The sequence below is a fragment of the Triticum aestivum genome, chromosome 7A (genome assembly GCF_018294505.1).
Source record: "Triticum aestivum cultivar Chinese Spring chromosome 7A, IWGSC CS RefSeq v2.1, whole genome shotgun sequence".
Classification (NCBI taxonomy): domain Eukaryota; kingdom Viridiplantae; phylum Streptophyta; class Magnoliopsida; order Poales; family Poaceae; genus Triticum; species Triticum aestivum.
In genome coordinates, this window is record NC_057812.1 from 6,326,586 (window position 1) to 6,342,790 (window position 16,205).

General features: G+C 44.6%; 1 pseudogene; it reads left to right on the top strand.

The window, feature by feature from the left end:
- Positions 1 to 9,904: 9,904 nt before the first annotated feature.
- LOC123152737 (very-long-chain aldehyde decarbonylase GL1-10-like) lies at positions 9,905 to 15,516 on the top strand (annotated as a pseudogene).
- Positions 15,517 to 16,205: the final 689 nt, after the last annotated feature.

Here is a 16,205-nt window from a genome sequence, read left to right on the forward strand (position 1 = left end):
ATGACTTCATGCCAAGAAAGAAAGCTCAGAACAAATCGAAAGGTTGTGCGAGCTCGAAGAGTGTTAGACCAAGTAAGATTGTAGCATCATCGAAGGGTGCTGATGCTGATTACGATTCCGCTGATGACTTTATTCCAGGGAAACTAGTTCAGGTAACATTTGGACGCAATGGTGAAGATCTTTGGAAGAACCATGTCAGCAAGAATAATGATTATGACTTCATGTAGTGTTTGTAGGTCATTGTAGAAGCAGTGTGTTGTGACTTAATTTGGGAGCATTATATTGTATCTTAATTTTTTGTTGTAGTATGTCGCAATTTCAATTGTTTTGCAATATCTTCATGAGATTCATCACATCAATTAGCAAACTAGAAAGTAACGTGGAAAGAAATATGTCTCATCCATAGATAATGGCTCACACATGTAAGCAAGTGCGAAAGTAACATAGATAGAAGCATGTCTCATCTATACCATTATATAGTGTGAGAATAACTAGAAATGTAGGCCGTCCAATCTCCATATCCAATGGCCAGGATGTGGCAAATCCCTACAACGTGAGCCGTCGATTTCGTGATCCAACGGTTGAAAGATGCACATGTACCTGCTCTCCTTCTCAACGGCTTTGCTGGTCGCCTCCCTACCGACTGTCCCACCTTGTTAAAGCGTCTAACCCAATGTTGACGTAATTTCTTTGCAGAAGAACTCGCAGGTCCACAACATCAGCCAAAACCATGGTGGCCCAGATGTGGACTGAGAAGTTGTGCACTACAGCAGCAACGACCGCCTGGGACCTCGGTAATTAAGCCACAGTACATTGAGCGACGGCCAGATACCATGAACGATGGCACTAATAGTAGCAGAGGATGTTGTAGAGAAGATATGAGGAAGTTCTGCAGCGGGTCTGAGAAACATAAAAGGAGGCGGGGGAGGAGCAAGGACTAGGGAGAGATGGAAGAGAAGGGAGAGTTCTAAGGACGAGTAGATCCTTTTTTGAGAATTCTAGAGAAGAGTAGATTGTCATGTGCACTGTGCAGCCTGCAGGGCAGTCTCAGAAAGCAGAGTGTGAATTTGCTAATGCGGTGCTCCGACGAGTCAAGTGGGCCATATTGGAATTTTTTCTTCCCAGTCATGATGACGTTGATAGGCCTAATGAAGACTCATGGTTGGCTAACGTGACATAGTAAAGCGGGCATCAGCACGCACAATATTGTACTTCTAATTAATTGCTACATCGACTAAAAAAATTTAGTTGCTACGTTGATCTATAAAAATTGGCTGCTACATATATATCACGCATTTTTTTTAGTTGGAGCATATTTTGTATATACTATATGATAAAATGCCAATATAAATAGTTAATGTGCATGCCATCAACGTGCGAAGCACATGCCACTTACTAGTACATAGATAATGGCTCACACTTGGAGAAAAGTCCGAAACTAACATGGATAGACGTATGTCTCATACATAGAGAATCATATCACTCCCGGCGATGACATCGAAGCTGTGTCTTCCTCGAACGAGGACCGGAAGGCGAGAGGCGCTCGGGTGGCGGATGATGTCCATGATAACCATGGCCGTAGAAACCCTTGTCATCCCGGTCTGTATTTCTTACGTGGATGGTGATGGTGGAGTCTGAAACATTGTCTGAGAGGAGATATAAGTGTCAAAAGTGTGTGCAACTTGGTCATCGTCATTGTCCAAGCCCTCTAACATTGAACCACGTCACCACTGAGCATCGGTGACTGCACAGATGGTATGAACTGTGGCGTCGGGTTGCGTACTGCAGTAGAGATGCCAGGACGAGCTTCCTGGTTGTGAAGTAGGTCGCGGGAAATAAGCTGGACGTGGGGCCGAATGATGCACAACATGACGTGGTTCTAAACGATGCATAGAGGGATGTGGCCGATGATGTGCTGGAGGAGGAACTGCAACTTCCGAAAATCGTCTACATGTAACAGCTGCGTAATCCCTCGTAGCATCTCATCAATACGTCTCAACCATGAGAGGTGCTCTGGCTGTGGGATAGGACCCCCAGTCTCAACCCGCTGCATTAAAGCAGAAACCTCCTCTCGCGGCAGGTAAGGATGGCAATTTTATCCATGGACATGGATATCCATGGATATCCGACCCGAATGGATAGGGTTTGGATATGCTTTTGTGTCCATGGGCGGCGCCCAAACCCGACCCGATTGTTCATGGGTAGGGCATGGATATAATCTTGTACCCATGGATATACCCAAACCCGACCTGATAGTATGACTTAATGGGAAAAAATCTGCTATCCCTGCCCCATGTTCACATGTCCCACGGCAATTTTACACTTTTTTATCTAAAATATGCATAAGAAATTACACAATCCCCATTGTAACTTTTATAAGTTGATAGTCAATCCCCTCCGTAACACTCCAACACCCCTTCCCTTATTTTTATCTCCTTCTTAAATGACTCATCATTCTCGTATGTTAGAAAAATACTAAATGATCTTAGGTTGTTACTGGATGTTGATTTATCATAAATGAAGCCTAGCCTGCCACGAGGTGAAGAATAGAAGAGTTTATGTTAATAATGTGTTAAGTCTTATTTATATGTCTCGAGAGGACCAAATGGATATCCAGTGGATATGGATATCCATCGGATTTGGACATGGACACAATTTTTCACCCATGGATTTTTTCATGGGCGGGCAAAGACTGTCTTCATGGATATGGATATGGATTTGATATTGTTCAACCCGATCCAAACCCGACCCATTGCCATCCTTAGGCAGGACTGTTAAGTCACCCTGTAGATGAAGAGTTAACCAATTGTATATGTTCAGTTTATGACATAACTACACAAATGAGTTACATGGTACGTATCGCGTGGTGTCTGGTTCCCACAATAAAGACAGTTGGGTACATATCACCGGTGAAAGGGGCCTCCATCTGATCAGGAACAGCTGACAGAACCAAGTAGATCCTCGTTGTATGCCAGTAACTCTACACATATAACGAGAACTTGTCCTAGTCAAAGGGTTGAACCTTCCCTCAGATATTTGTCGGTGTAGTAGTCCATGTCTGAACGTAAGGTCCAATGCTCTGAAGCTAAACATGCATAGACTTGTTTCCTCCTACGCGGTTGTACCTGAGATTGACAGGCGTGTTACATGTGTTAGCTTATGAATATTCAGAATTTCCGGAATGTGGTATTGACAAATGAATTAGAATTAACTTACTTGTGCACATGTGTTGGTATGTGAGGAATATCTGGAATTTCAGGCTCTTGACATAGACCGAGTTGTCTCATCACCCTATGAAGAGCAATCTCCTCAACCGCCACGTCGAACACCAAATTGGCCTTCGTCATCCAGTAGTGCCGATCTCTAGTGCACAATCGAGATATGTGGGCACCTGTATGATATATAATGATCCGAGTATGGCTCCCAGATAACCTGATCCTCGTGCAAACTATCGAACTGCGCTGTAAAGGACGGGTAGCAGCCCCTCACTTGGGTATGCGCAAACTGCCTCTGTACATGACAACAAATAAACATTAGTGATCCTTTTGCATGGCAAGAAAGAATGGAATGAAGTGTTACATAATATATAAGTACCTCTCTCCGTGTCCAAACAGATCCCAAAGTAGGCAAGTCGTCGAGAACAAGCACGTAAGCCCCTACTAGGCCGTTGATCCCAAAAGGTCTATCAACGTAGACATATGGTCGTCCGATAGGGAATCTCTCATATGACCATAGCTGCAACAAAAGTGGACATCCATCCATAGTTCATTTTCTAGAGTTTAGCGTGCAAGCTTTGCACATGCCTATGCAGGTAGTGGATAACACATCAGAACGAAAACTCATCTGCACAATGTCCCCCGGGCAATGTGCACCAGCTATCTCTCGTGCAATACCAATGAGTCACGCATCGACAGTGGTCACGTGGTTCTCCGTGAACATCATCTTGCCGAACAACCAAACAATATATGCCTCTAGGCATCGATCAATCTGTGCCTTGACAACTGAACTTCGGGGTATCCTAACGCAACAATATGCATAGTAAGGCCAACTAACAAAACAACATACGTTGAGCTCACTAAGACGGTTACCTGAAACTGTCTCAACCACCTAAAACGAGGCCTGTGAGGATCGTCGTCTAAGATCATAGTAGTCAGAAAAGCAGCTAGGAAATGTTCCTGCATCATTGCTAGCCAGCCAGGTTCTGCCTCCAAAGGACCTATGGCAGCACCAGCCAAAGGTAATCCGAACAAGCAAGACACATCCTGTAGAGTAGGAGCCATCTCTCCACAGGGGAAGTGAAATGTATGTTTCTATGGTCTCCATCTATCTACTAAGCAGGTAAGCAGTGACCTGTTGTAAGCAAAACGTCTCAATTGCCTCTTGTGTTGCTCCATTGGTTCACCATCCTCATCCATGTCTGGATGTTCAACCCAATCTGCCAAAGTGCCCTCAACCAACCGTGCCAAGGGTAGAAGTTTAGCCCAAGACAGCGTACAAAATAAATAGAATGTATCATACAATTAGTGGGTACCAAAAGTATGCCTGACATGTAAGTCATTATATGTACACATACCTATTAACCCATAAAGGCTGTATCATGCAGTTAGACTTTGGGGTGCGAGTGATCAACACGTCTAACTTCCTGCCGCCTTGGATAAGTGAGGCGCGGTGATCTCTATCGTTCGTAGGATTAAGCAACAGAAATGAAGACATATCTACAATTGACATAGTCTACGACACATTGCTAACATATTTCAAATTAAAACAAAGTCGTCACATATTGCAAATTAAAACATAGTCTGACACATAATAATAAGTATCACGTAGTCCGTCACATATTACAAGTTAAAACATAGTCCGACACATAATAGTAAGTGTCACGTAGTCCTCAAATATTATATAGCTTGTGAGTTATTTCTTCCTCTTCCTCCCCTTCGGCCTCGACTGTCTTGACCACGTCCGCTCCTTGCTCCTGTTTTCGCACTCGCCGATATGGAAGCGCATGTTGTCGTACTCACCGATTGTGGAAGAACCATCTTTTTGAGGTCGGGACAATATTTCATCCTATGCCCATGAGCCATGCATAGCAAACATTGTCTGGTTGCTCCACCAGCTTTAGATTGGTCCATATCATTACGGATCTGACATACCTTACGTCTACCCCTACTTGTTCTCCTTAGAGCTGGATCCAGGATGTATACTCTCTCATTGTCATTTAGCTTGTTCAAATTGCCGACGGCTCTAAACCCTGTCATCTCACCAGTCCATGTGTTCAATACTGCCTCTTTTAAATAGTATGGGGACATGAAGGAGATGGCGTCCAACTGAATCTGGCCACAGGCAGCCAGCACATGTGAGCAAGGCAAGTGCAACAACTTCGGTTTGTTGCATGTACACTCACACGTTGGTCAGAATTCTGTTCCAATTCTTGCCTCGTGTGTTTTCAACTCATTTGCAGAACCAAAACCATCGGTAGGTAGCTGTACCTCATACCTCCTTTCCTGATTACTGATGTCTCTGACAATGTGCTTCTTTGCTTTTTCCATCTTGTTCGCCATGTAGTCCATGATACTTCTACAGTAAGGTGTGTTCGGATTGTCTGAAATATGCTTCTTCGCTGAGTTGTACCTTTCTTTGAATTATCTCAATATGTCATGGAATACAGCCACCACAATAGTTGTGAGTGGCAATGCTCTATTCCCTCTGAGAACAAAATTATACACCTCTGCAAGGTTGGTTGTCATGATGCCATACCTAGCTCCATGGGTGTCATGCAGTAAAGACCTATTCACGGGAGGCTCTTTCTGTATCCATTCAGAAAAATATGTTATTGCCCTCCCCTTCTTTCTCTTAGTACCAAGAGGGTCAATTCCTGGCAATTCACAAAGACCCTGTGGCTCCTCTAGCTCCGCAATGAGTGTTACTAATGCTACCTGATCTGCTTCCAGTTTCTTCCTGACATAGACTTGCTTCTTATTAAACACATCTAGTTTTGACCATATAAAATTGTATTTGCCCTGTTGGTTCTGGTTGCATAATTTTTTGAGCAAGTTCATCAATTGCTTGTTCTTGAACTGCGAGAAAAAGTTAGCCCCAAGATGGCGCATGCACCACCGGCTCTGCAAGTCCTTCCAAGGTGTTGTTTCGTCTGCTGCCGGATCCCTCAGTGTCTTCATGGCCTTCAATATACCGGCATGCCTCTCATGAAAGACACACACATTTGGTCGGTCCTTCACGATGGCAATTTTCTGTTGCCTAAAGAACCATACCTAGCTCTCAAAGTTCTCACCCTCCACGAATGCCATAGCAAGTGGGATGATTTGACCGTTCCCGTCCACACTGATAGCAGTAAGGATGTGCCCTTTGTATTGACCGATCAGGAATGTACCATCCACACACACTGTTGGGGAACGTAGTAATTTCAAAAAATTTCCTACGCACACGCAAGATCATGGTGATGCATAGCAACGAGAGGGGAGAGCGTGATCTACGTACCCTTGTAGATCGACAACGGAAGCGTTTGGTTGATGTAGTCGTACGTCTCCACGATCCGACCGATCCAAGTACCGTTACTCCGGCACCTCCGAGTTCTTGGCACACGTTCAGCTCGATGACGCTCCCCGGACTCCGATCCAGCAAAGTGTCGGGGAAGAGTTCCGTCAGCACAACGGCGTGGTGACGATCTTGATGTACTACTGTCGCAGGGCTTTGCCTAAGCACCGCTACAATATGACCGAGGTGGAATATGGTGGAGTGGGGCACCGCACACGGCTAAGGAACGATCACGAAGATCAACTTGTGTGTCCTAGGGTGCCCCCTTGCCTCCGTATATAAAGGATCCAAGGGGGGGGGGGGTGCGCCGGCCTAGAGGAGGCGCGCAGGAGGAGTCCTACTCATACCGGGAGTAGGACTCCCCTCCCGTTCCTTGTCCAACTGGGAGAGGTGGAGGGAGAGAAGGAAAGGTGGGGCGCCGCCCCTCCCTCCTTGTCCAATTCGGACTAGAGGGAGAGGGGGCACGCGGCCTGCCCTGGCAGCCCCTTCCTCTTCTCCACATTAGGCCCATAAGGCCCATTAATCCCCCGGGGGGTTCCGGTAACCCCCCGGTGCTTCGGTTTTATCCGAAACTTCCCCGGAACCCTTCCGGTGTCCGAATATAGTCGTCCAATATATCAATCTTTATGTCTCGACCATTTCGAGACTCCTCGTCATGTCCGTGATCACATCCGGGACTCTGAACTAACTTCGGTACATCAAAATGCATAAACTCATAATAACTGTCATCGTAACGTTAAGCGTGCGGACCCTACGGTTCGAGAATAATGTAGACATGACTGAGACAAATCTCCGGTCAATAACCAATAGCGGGACCTGGATGCCCATATTGGCTCCTACATATTCTACGAAGATCTTTATCGGTCAGACCGCATAACAACATACGTTGTTTCCTTTGTCATCGGTATGTTACTTGCCCGAGATTCGATCGTCGGTATCCAATACCTAGTTCAATCTCGTTACCAGCAAGTCTCTTTACTCGTTCTGTAATACATCATCTCGCAATTAACTCATTAGTTGCAATGCTTGCAAGGCTTAAGTGATATGCATTACCGAGAGGGCCCAGAGATACCTCTCCGACAATCGAAGTGACATATCCTAATCTCGAAATACGCCAACCCAACATTTACCTTTGGAGACACCTATAGAGCTCCTTTATAATCATCCATTTACGTTGTGACGTTTGGTAGCACACAAAGTGTTCCTACGGCAAACGGGAGTTGTATAATCTCATAGTCATAGGAACATGTATAAGTCATGAAGAAAGCAATAGCAACATACTAAACGATCGGGTGCTAAGCTAATGGAATGGGTCATGTCAATCAGATCATTCACCTAATGATGTTACCCCGTTAATCAAATAACAACTCTTTGTCTATGGTTAGGAAACATAACCATCTTTGATTAACGAGCTAGTCAAGTAGAGGCATACTAGTGACACTCTGTTTGTCTATGTATTCACACATGTATTATGTTTCCGGTTAATACAATTATAGCATGAATAATAAACATTTATCATGAAATAAGGAAATAAATAATAACTTTATTATTGCCTCTAGGGCATATTTCCTTCACACACATCACAGGACGACAATGCTGGAAAGTTTCGATGCATACAACAAAATAGAAGAATACTCGATTCAACACCTTGAAACCTGGTATACTAGGCAAGAAGATGTGTTGTACGTCAGCATAAGTGCCGGGATCCCTCTGCTTCAATGTGTGAAGGAGACGGACATCGTTATCATACGAGTATATGAATGTCCCAAATCTTTCCTCCATAGCCCTCTGCTAAGCCCTCCAAGCCTTCCCATAAGGAATGTCATACTTCCATCTGACCTTCACTCCTGTCTAGATGTGTTTTGCTTCCATGTCTTTTTTCTCCACTATCTCGGTATACATGAGTTGCGCAATGAGAGTTGAAGTAAGGTTTGGATGATTCACGAGAAGGTTCTTCCTCACACAATTATGTGGGATGACATCGGTGACAACCCAGTGGATGTGATACTTGAGCACGTGCCCATGCACCTTCCGAGGGGAACCAGTTTCAGCACATTTCATGGTATAGTTTGTTGGACTTGATATGTGTGTGCCGAAAACCCTCCGTGTAGACATAGCCCACTTTGTCACCACATATTTCAATTTTTTCAGGGTCTGAAAGTGTCAACTAGCAACATTTATACTCACTGAGATCAACCCCCAACTCATTATAAAAGGCATTACCAGGGCCACAGTAAACAGATAAATTCACCGATTCAGACATTTTCACCTGACAAACAAATCCAGATTGCCATCAATCACAACGAACAAATAATCCGTCCTAACACCAGTAATTCTTTGCTCACATGAATGTAACAAAACAAAACGATAACTAAAAACTCCAAACATCTACCCACACCGGTAGTTTTTCTGTCACATGAATGAACCATAACACCGGTAATTTATCTGTCACATGAATGTAACAAATAATCCATCCTAACACCGGTAATTTTTCTACCACCACCACACTCCTGGTGGTGTGCAGCTTAACAGATAAATTCACTGATTCAGACATTTCACCTGACAGAGAATTTCATATTTTCATCAATCACATTGAACCAATACTCCCCCATAACACTGGTAATCCCGAGCTCATGCACGCACCCCCACCTCACCCCATGGATGGATCGAAGTCTTAGCCGCCGGGAGAGCCTTTCCTCTAATGGATTTGCTAGTTGGTAGCCTCTATGGCCGAAGAATGGGGCGGATCGGGCAATTTTCGCAAAGAACAGAGAGAGAAAGAGAAATGAGCCATGGGCGAGAGGAAGGAGAAGGCGGCCGAGCTTATCCCCGCACTCTTCGGCCTCGTGTTGGCCGAAGACCCGCACTCTTCGGCCGCGTGTTAACTGTAATGGGCCACGAATCACGACAGTCTTCGGCTGGCCAAGGCCGAAATGCCTTCTTCGGTTTACGAAAGGACGAAGTGTTCCTCTTCTGTTTATACGAGACCGAAGACTCCATCTTCAGCCTAAGCGAAGCCGACTGGGTAATATTTTTGAAATTATCAAATTAGGTCATACATTTTCCGAATTTGTAAAAAAAAGTCCGTTGCGAGCGCATTACAGGGTCTCGCGCATGCATTAGTGGCTGATAAGGATGCATGGCACAGCAAGTTGGGTCACGGACAAGGATGCATGGCACGTATGTGTCATGCGTAAAGTTGGTCCACGAGTCAGAGAGACCAACGTCTACTACAAATACAGATGGCGCTAGCTAGTTAGTTACGAGCATTCCGATACGCAGAGCTAGCTGCACCACCGTACCTGATCAAGGTCATCCAGTTGGCAGCTCGCTGGCCGGCGAAATAGTAACTCTCGATGCTCCCATACGCGACGGCGGGCGAGGCGGAGGCGGCGCTGGGGCGCGCTATGACTTGGGCGGAGGCGGCGTGTTTCCGGTACTCTGTGGCGACGCCGGACTACTACCTCTACTGCCACCACATCGTCATCTTCCTCGTCGTCTACACGCTGGCTCTGCTCCCACTCGCGGTGCTCCAGCTCCGGGCCCCCGCCATCTTGTTGCCGTACAAGCTGCAGCCAGGGTGCATCTCAAGCCGGCAGCCTTCCTCCGCTGCTACGTCCGCACCGTCCGCGTGTTCCTCCTCGCCATGGGCCCCATCCAGCTGCTCTCATACCCTGCCGTTAAGGTCCATGCATGTACACGAGTATATACAGTACCACATAATTAAGCGCCTGAGTGAGCTAGTTAATTCCTGCGTTGCATGGAAGAGTATTTGCTAAACTACTGCAGCTAATGATGAAATCGAGCAAGCTACTACTACTCCCTCCCTCCCGAAATACTTGTCCCAGAAATGGATGACAAGTATTTTCCGGACGGAGGGAGTATATGACTATATCCTGTTCAGCAATAAGTGACACTTTGACTCAAACTTTCAAAACTGGCACACTAGTATATCCTTATATGGACGAGACGAGTGGTACAAATTGCGTCACAACATGGAGCTCTGCTCCTTATAAATTCAAAAAAGAAATTTTGATTTAACAATATCATGTACTGTAGTACTGTTGGATAGTATACGTGTATTAAAACAATAGTTTTCCATGTTACTTGCACCTTTAAGGCCGTGTTAACATCTGTGAACTGTAGCTAGTGAGTATTAATTGCTTTTGTTTTGTTGCGTGCATGCATGTTGAATGTTTAGATGGTGGGGATAAGGACGGGGCTGCCGCTGCCGTCGGCGGGAGAGACGGCGGCGCAAATGGCGGTGTATTTGCTATTGGAGGACTACCTTGGCTACTGGGTACACCGGCTGCTGCACACCAAGTGGGGATACGAGAAGATTCACCATGTCCACCATGAGTTCACGGCGCCCGTCGGCTACGTCGGCCTGTATGCACACTGGTCCGACGTGCTCATCATTGGCTTCCCCGCTTTCGTCGGCCCGGCTGTTGTGCCCTGCCACATGACCACCTTATGGCTTTGGTTCGTGATACGCCAGCTAGCGCTCATAGATGCTCACGACGGGTAAAGTTATCTAATCTCAATAAATAATGTCTTTTTTTATGATAACACGTGTCTCATTAATAAAAGGACAAAAATACATACCCCGTGCGATCTTAGAAAATCTCCAGCAAGGCCCCTACTTGGCCCCATATTTCAGTTTTGATGGAAACACCCCTAGGCCACAGCCGTCTGTATCCCAATGATGAGTGGGTCCCATGTATCATTTAGTAAACATACAGAAAAAATAGCTATGGCTACAATTGGTGTATTTTTTAGCGGCTGAAAAAGTAGAGGCCGTCCCCAACTTGAATTCTACGGCCCCGAGACTAAGGGCCATTACTGGAGATGCTCTCACATTGAACAAAACCACGACCCCACATGTCAGCCGTCGAGGAGAGAGACGCCGAGGTCTAGGAAGGAAGTGCCGGAGGCTTGAGAGGAGGTAGCCGGGAGGGTAGATGCGCCGGCAGCACCCTGTGAGCCGGTCATGAGGAGGGAGATATGCCTGATACCAAGTTAAGGAGTAATTTTCGTATTGATTAGCATTGATCACAGGTTTACGTATACGGAGTAAAGGGCATCTTTAGTGTTGACCTGCGAATTTGCTTCCGCGTCCGTCCGTCCGCGGACTGGTGTGGGGGACCAGTCCACGGACACTGATGCGGGAGCCAGTCATCCAACTGTAGCGTAAAGTTCCGTCTTTATTAAATTTTAATCGCCAAATAACTACGTAATTTCCTTTAAAAATTTGTGATTAGTAGCTTTTTGTTTGGCCGAACGCTATTAATTCATGTGCTAGTGTAGCTTCCGCCAAACTAGGCTGCTTGCATAGCTTCCGCCATTGTACTAGCTTCCTCCTGCCAAATTAAAAACCTTAATAAACAACTAATCACCTTGCTAATCATAGACCTGCCGTCAAATGGGCTTGGTCATTTTCAAACCTTCCGCCAAATGGCCAAATCTATTTACAGAGCTTCCATCATTCCGTCAACGTGTGATAAATAACCTCTTAACAAAAAACTAACCCTTTGCCAAACGCTAATCATATGGCAAGAAGTAACCTTCCATCAAATGCCCAAAAATATTTACAAAGCTTCCGCCAAATGCCCAAATACTAATCACTGTCCGACTTTTAATATGCTAGCCTTCCACCAATTAACAGCAAGAGTCAGCGCCTTCCGCCATCTGGACGAAGAGTGGGGTACCTGGCGACTTTTGGTTTGTCATGAGGATGTCCGTACTCCTGCAAAGTCCCCCACACATCGTTTCGGTTTGCGGGGAAAACATGGTCCGGACCGCTCGGTGGACCGATACAGGCCCGCGTTGAATAGATTCTGTGGTCCGGACCGGTACAGTCTCTTGTTGGATAGCTTCTGTGGTGAGGACTGCGTGGTCCGAAAACATCAGCGAACTACCCACTAGACTTCAATGCAGGACGTCCAAAGTGTGCCCGTCAATCATTCTGCTGACCGTAGTCATGGCGAACTGGTGCAATTCAGTGCATTAATTCGCGGCAGGTGGACGTCCAAAGTGTGCCCAAAGTGTGCTAACAATATTAGTGGCTGAAAGAGTAGAGGCCAGCCCCAACTTGAATTTTAGGGCCATTATTGGAGATGCTCTCAGATTGAACAAAACTACGACCCCACATGTCAGCCATCGATCCCTCTGATGGTTACGTGTGCTAAGAATATTCAATTCATTGGGTCAGACCCGTAAGAAGAGATATTGAGAAGAAAAACCTGGTAGACAATTTTATATTTGATATCCACTCAATAAGTTTTACTCCGAGAGGTCCACAACAGTTTGTTTGGTATTTCCTCATTTCTCTATAGAAAAAAAAAGAATTGACCAAGTATTAATAAGATAGCTTGCCTTTTCTTACTTTTGTGTGTAAGTATCTTACAAAATAAAGTAACCTTGATAAGACACCTGCCAATAGTTACCCGATCCGCAATCACTTAGGCTTGTGATTCAAAAACATGATTCCTAGGTGCCTGGTTCTTTTTTTTATTGGCGTCCATTTTATTGCCAAAGAGCATGGGAAAGACCGAGAGTAAAAAAATTAAAGACTACAATTAGGTGACTAGGTTTAGAGCCTACAAAAGCTAACAAAATGGTAATTGCATAATTGAGGTATATCCGTATTTTCGCAAAAAAGAAGAAGAGGTAAATCCGTATTTTTGTTTGAAAGGAATGCAGTAGGGGTCTCTAATTTTTTTATTTTGGAAATATTTAGAAACAAAATTTGCACCTATGACCATTTAAAACTAGGTGGCTGGGTTGTACATCGACTCTCGTACCCAAGCTAGGCTAACTTCTTAAAGTACGTTGTTTGGACCTAGCATTGTCTTATAATGCATTGTCTCTTAGCATGTTACCCTAGGAGAAATTAAAACTTAAGAGACTACTTCTCACAATGCATTGTCTCTTAAGGGTTTTATCCAAATAAGCTTGCATTTAATGATTTTGGGTTCATGCATGCATGAGATTGGCTAAAAACTTTTTTTGCCTATAAACTCATACAAAATTTGTAGCTTAGTTAAGATACAACATCAATCTCTTTACTCATTAAATATGGCGCCGTACCGCGCTAAGAAACCCCCATTGTGAAAGGCCTTAGTAAGGACATCTCTAGGGCGCGTTTGGTTGCCTGCAGCTATTTTTCATCTCCCTGGGATGAGGCCCTGGGGGCATGGCCACGCAAACACACGGTTTAGGCCATGTTCTGCTGCCCGTTTGGTTGCCTACATTCGATTTTCTTGCATGAAGATAGAGACGGGAATCCAGTGTTTTGTTGCCTGAATTCGTTTTGATTGGCACATGAACAACATCATTAACAGTCACACGTAAACACCTGGTATAGTAAAGAGGTACAGATCTATTCGTCTACGTGCATCAAAGAGACACTTACAACACGAGAGTTTGTGCAAAACGGTGAGGTGAAGCTATTCCTAAAAGCAGTGTCGGACATTGGGCCAAATTCCGCACGGGGGGGAGGGGGGGCTAAAAATGAGCTACAAGTAAGTAGTAGGCTGTTTCTTCATGGGCTGTGGGGCACGGCCCAGGTTGGCCCAGCCGAAGGTCTGCCAGTGACAACAAGGAAATTTAAAACTCTCAACCGTGTACGACGAATCTGACGAAATTTATCTAAAAAAGCTCCAAACTTGAGCACGAATTTGAGAAGATGCAGGTAACGAAACTCGATGCCGATTGTCAGAATGGAACGCCATCGTTGACGTGCATCTTTTTCATGTAGAGCTGATTTTGAATTGAAGCATGGTTGTGTTAAGTAGAAGAGGTTACTTAAGAAGCAGTTTAAGAGAGGAGAGAGAAAGCAACCTCACGTACAGGTTGCATCATGGAAGCGCACGACGGCAGTTGCTCGCTGGAAACGGCTGATTTGAGCGTTCCTAGAGGGCCTGGATGCAGACTGCTTTGATCAGCACGGGGGCCAAACAAACAGTAGCTGCAGGCATCCAATCGGCCCATTTCCGTCTAATCCGGGCTTGGCTGGAAGGACTGCCGGCTACCAAACGCGTCCCTTATAACTGTGAGATAATTGTTGGCAAGATTTTCTACATAGGACAAGTGGTGATGTCGCATAAAATCAATGACAGAGAGAGCAAAGTTGTACTCACTTTATTTCAAATATTCTGCTTTTTGTTTTGGTCAAACACAAACTTTGTAAAGTGTGATAAAGTGTATAAAAAATTATAATATCTACAATACTATATCAATATTATTCAATAAGAACCTTCTATTGGACTCATATGTAAATTAAGAAGAGAGCAGTCAGATGTATTCTATCACTGTCTATATTTGACTCATAAATTAAACATGTTGAAGATGTTCCAAGGGCGCATGTTCTTGGTCCAATCTATTTTGTTTAGCTCTCTTTCTACTGTAAGGTTCGCTTTGTTTTGTCATTATGTGATGATGAAACAAAAGACCACCTTTAATTTGGAGGTGTTTAAACTGCAGATTCGACTTCCCACTCAATCCGGCAAACTTCATCCCGTTCTATGGAGGAGCACCACACCATGACTACCATCACCGTGTAGGACGGAAGAGCCAGAGCAATTTCGCTTCTGTTTTCACCTTCTGCGACTATATATACGGGACGGATAAAGTAAGTCTATCATTATCTTTTGCAAGCACATTATTTGCCGTTTAGTAATTAAACCCGCCAAAACATTGATATGTTAATCACTTCACTGACCATAAGGCAAGCCTAGCAAAGGTAGCTACACTTGCCAGCAACTTCCATTGTCCAGATGTTAACAAATGATCCATGAGTACTATTGATTAATTTGTCTTTATTAAATTATGCGTGTGTTGTTATTTTAATTACAAAAAATGTCATTCTTTTGTCTTTGCTCGATGTAACAGCTGAAGGAGATGGCACAAAACAGTACCGAGAAAAGAGAGACGATGAATTTTATCGGCGGGAAGCAGGCATAGATATCAAACACAGTTGCCATCCTGGCCTGGCGCATAAGCTCTTGCTCACACCATGATGCAGTGCAACGTCTAGCAATTTTCACAAATATGCCATCTTCCAACATCATTTCAATCTTAGTAAAACTCGCGTGTGCACTTAATATTGTACTCCCTCTGTAAATTAATATAAGATCGTTTAGATCACTAAAGGGAGTATAATTATGTACAGAGAGTTCATTTCTCATTCTAATAATAAGAACAACAAAAAATAAATGGGAAGTTTAAGTAAATATCTCCATGTGGTTGTGCTGATTTGGTCAATTTATGAAAATTATTTACAACCGGATGATCTTGCTAGACTAATCCAAAGTGAAGAAAGTTTTTCCCAGAAGTTCAATGGTATATTCACCCCACAATTTTGCAGTTGCACTCGGCACAGGTTATTTTAACCAAGCTAGCCCCTTTTCACGAATGAAGGGGAAAAGGTGACGAGTTGCATGCAACTTTACATAGCTGATGTACATATTGAGCCGGCAGATGCTACAGGGGTAGCTTACAAGAGGATGAAGGCGAAGGAAACATCCTCCTGAAATGGGATAAGCATAGCTGATATACCCAGGTTCGGCCTTTCTGGTGGAAGAAAAGACCTGCGATTTGTTTTGTAGTGCTTCTCGTTTCGACCGCCGAGTCACCCACCGGTCATGCTGACG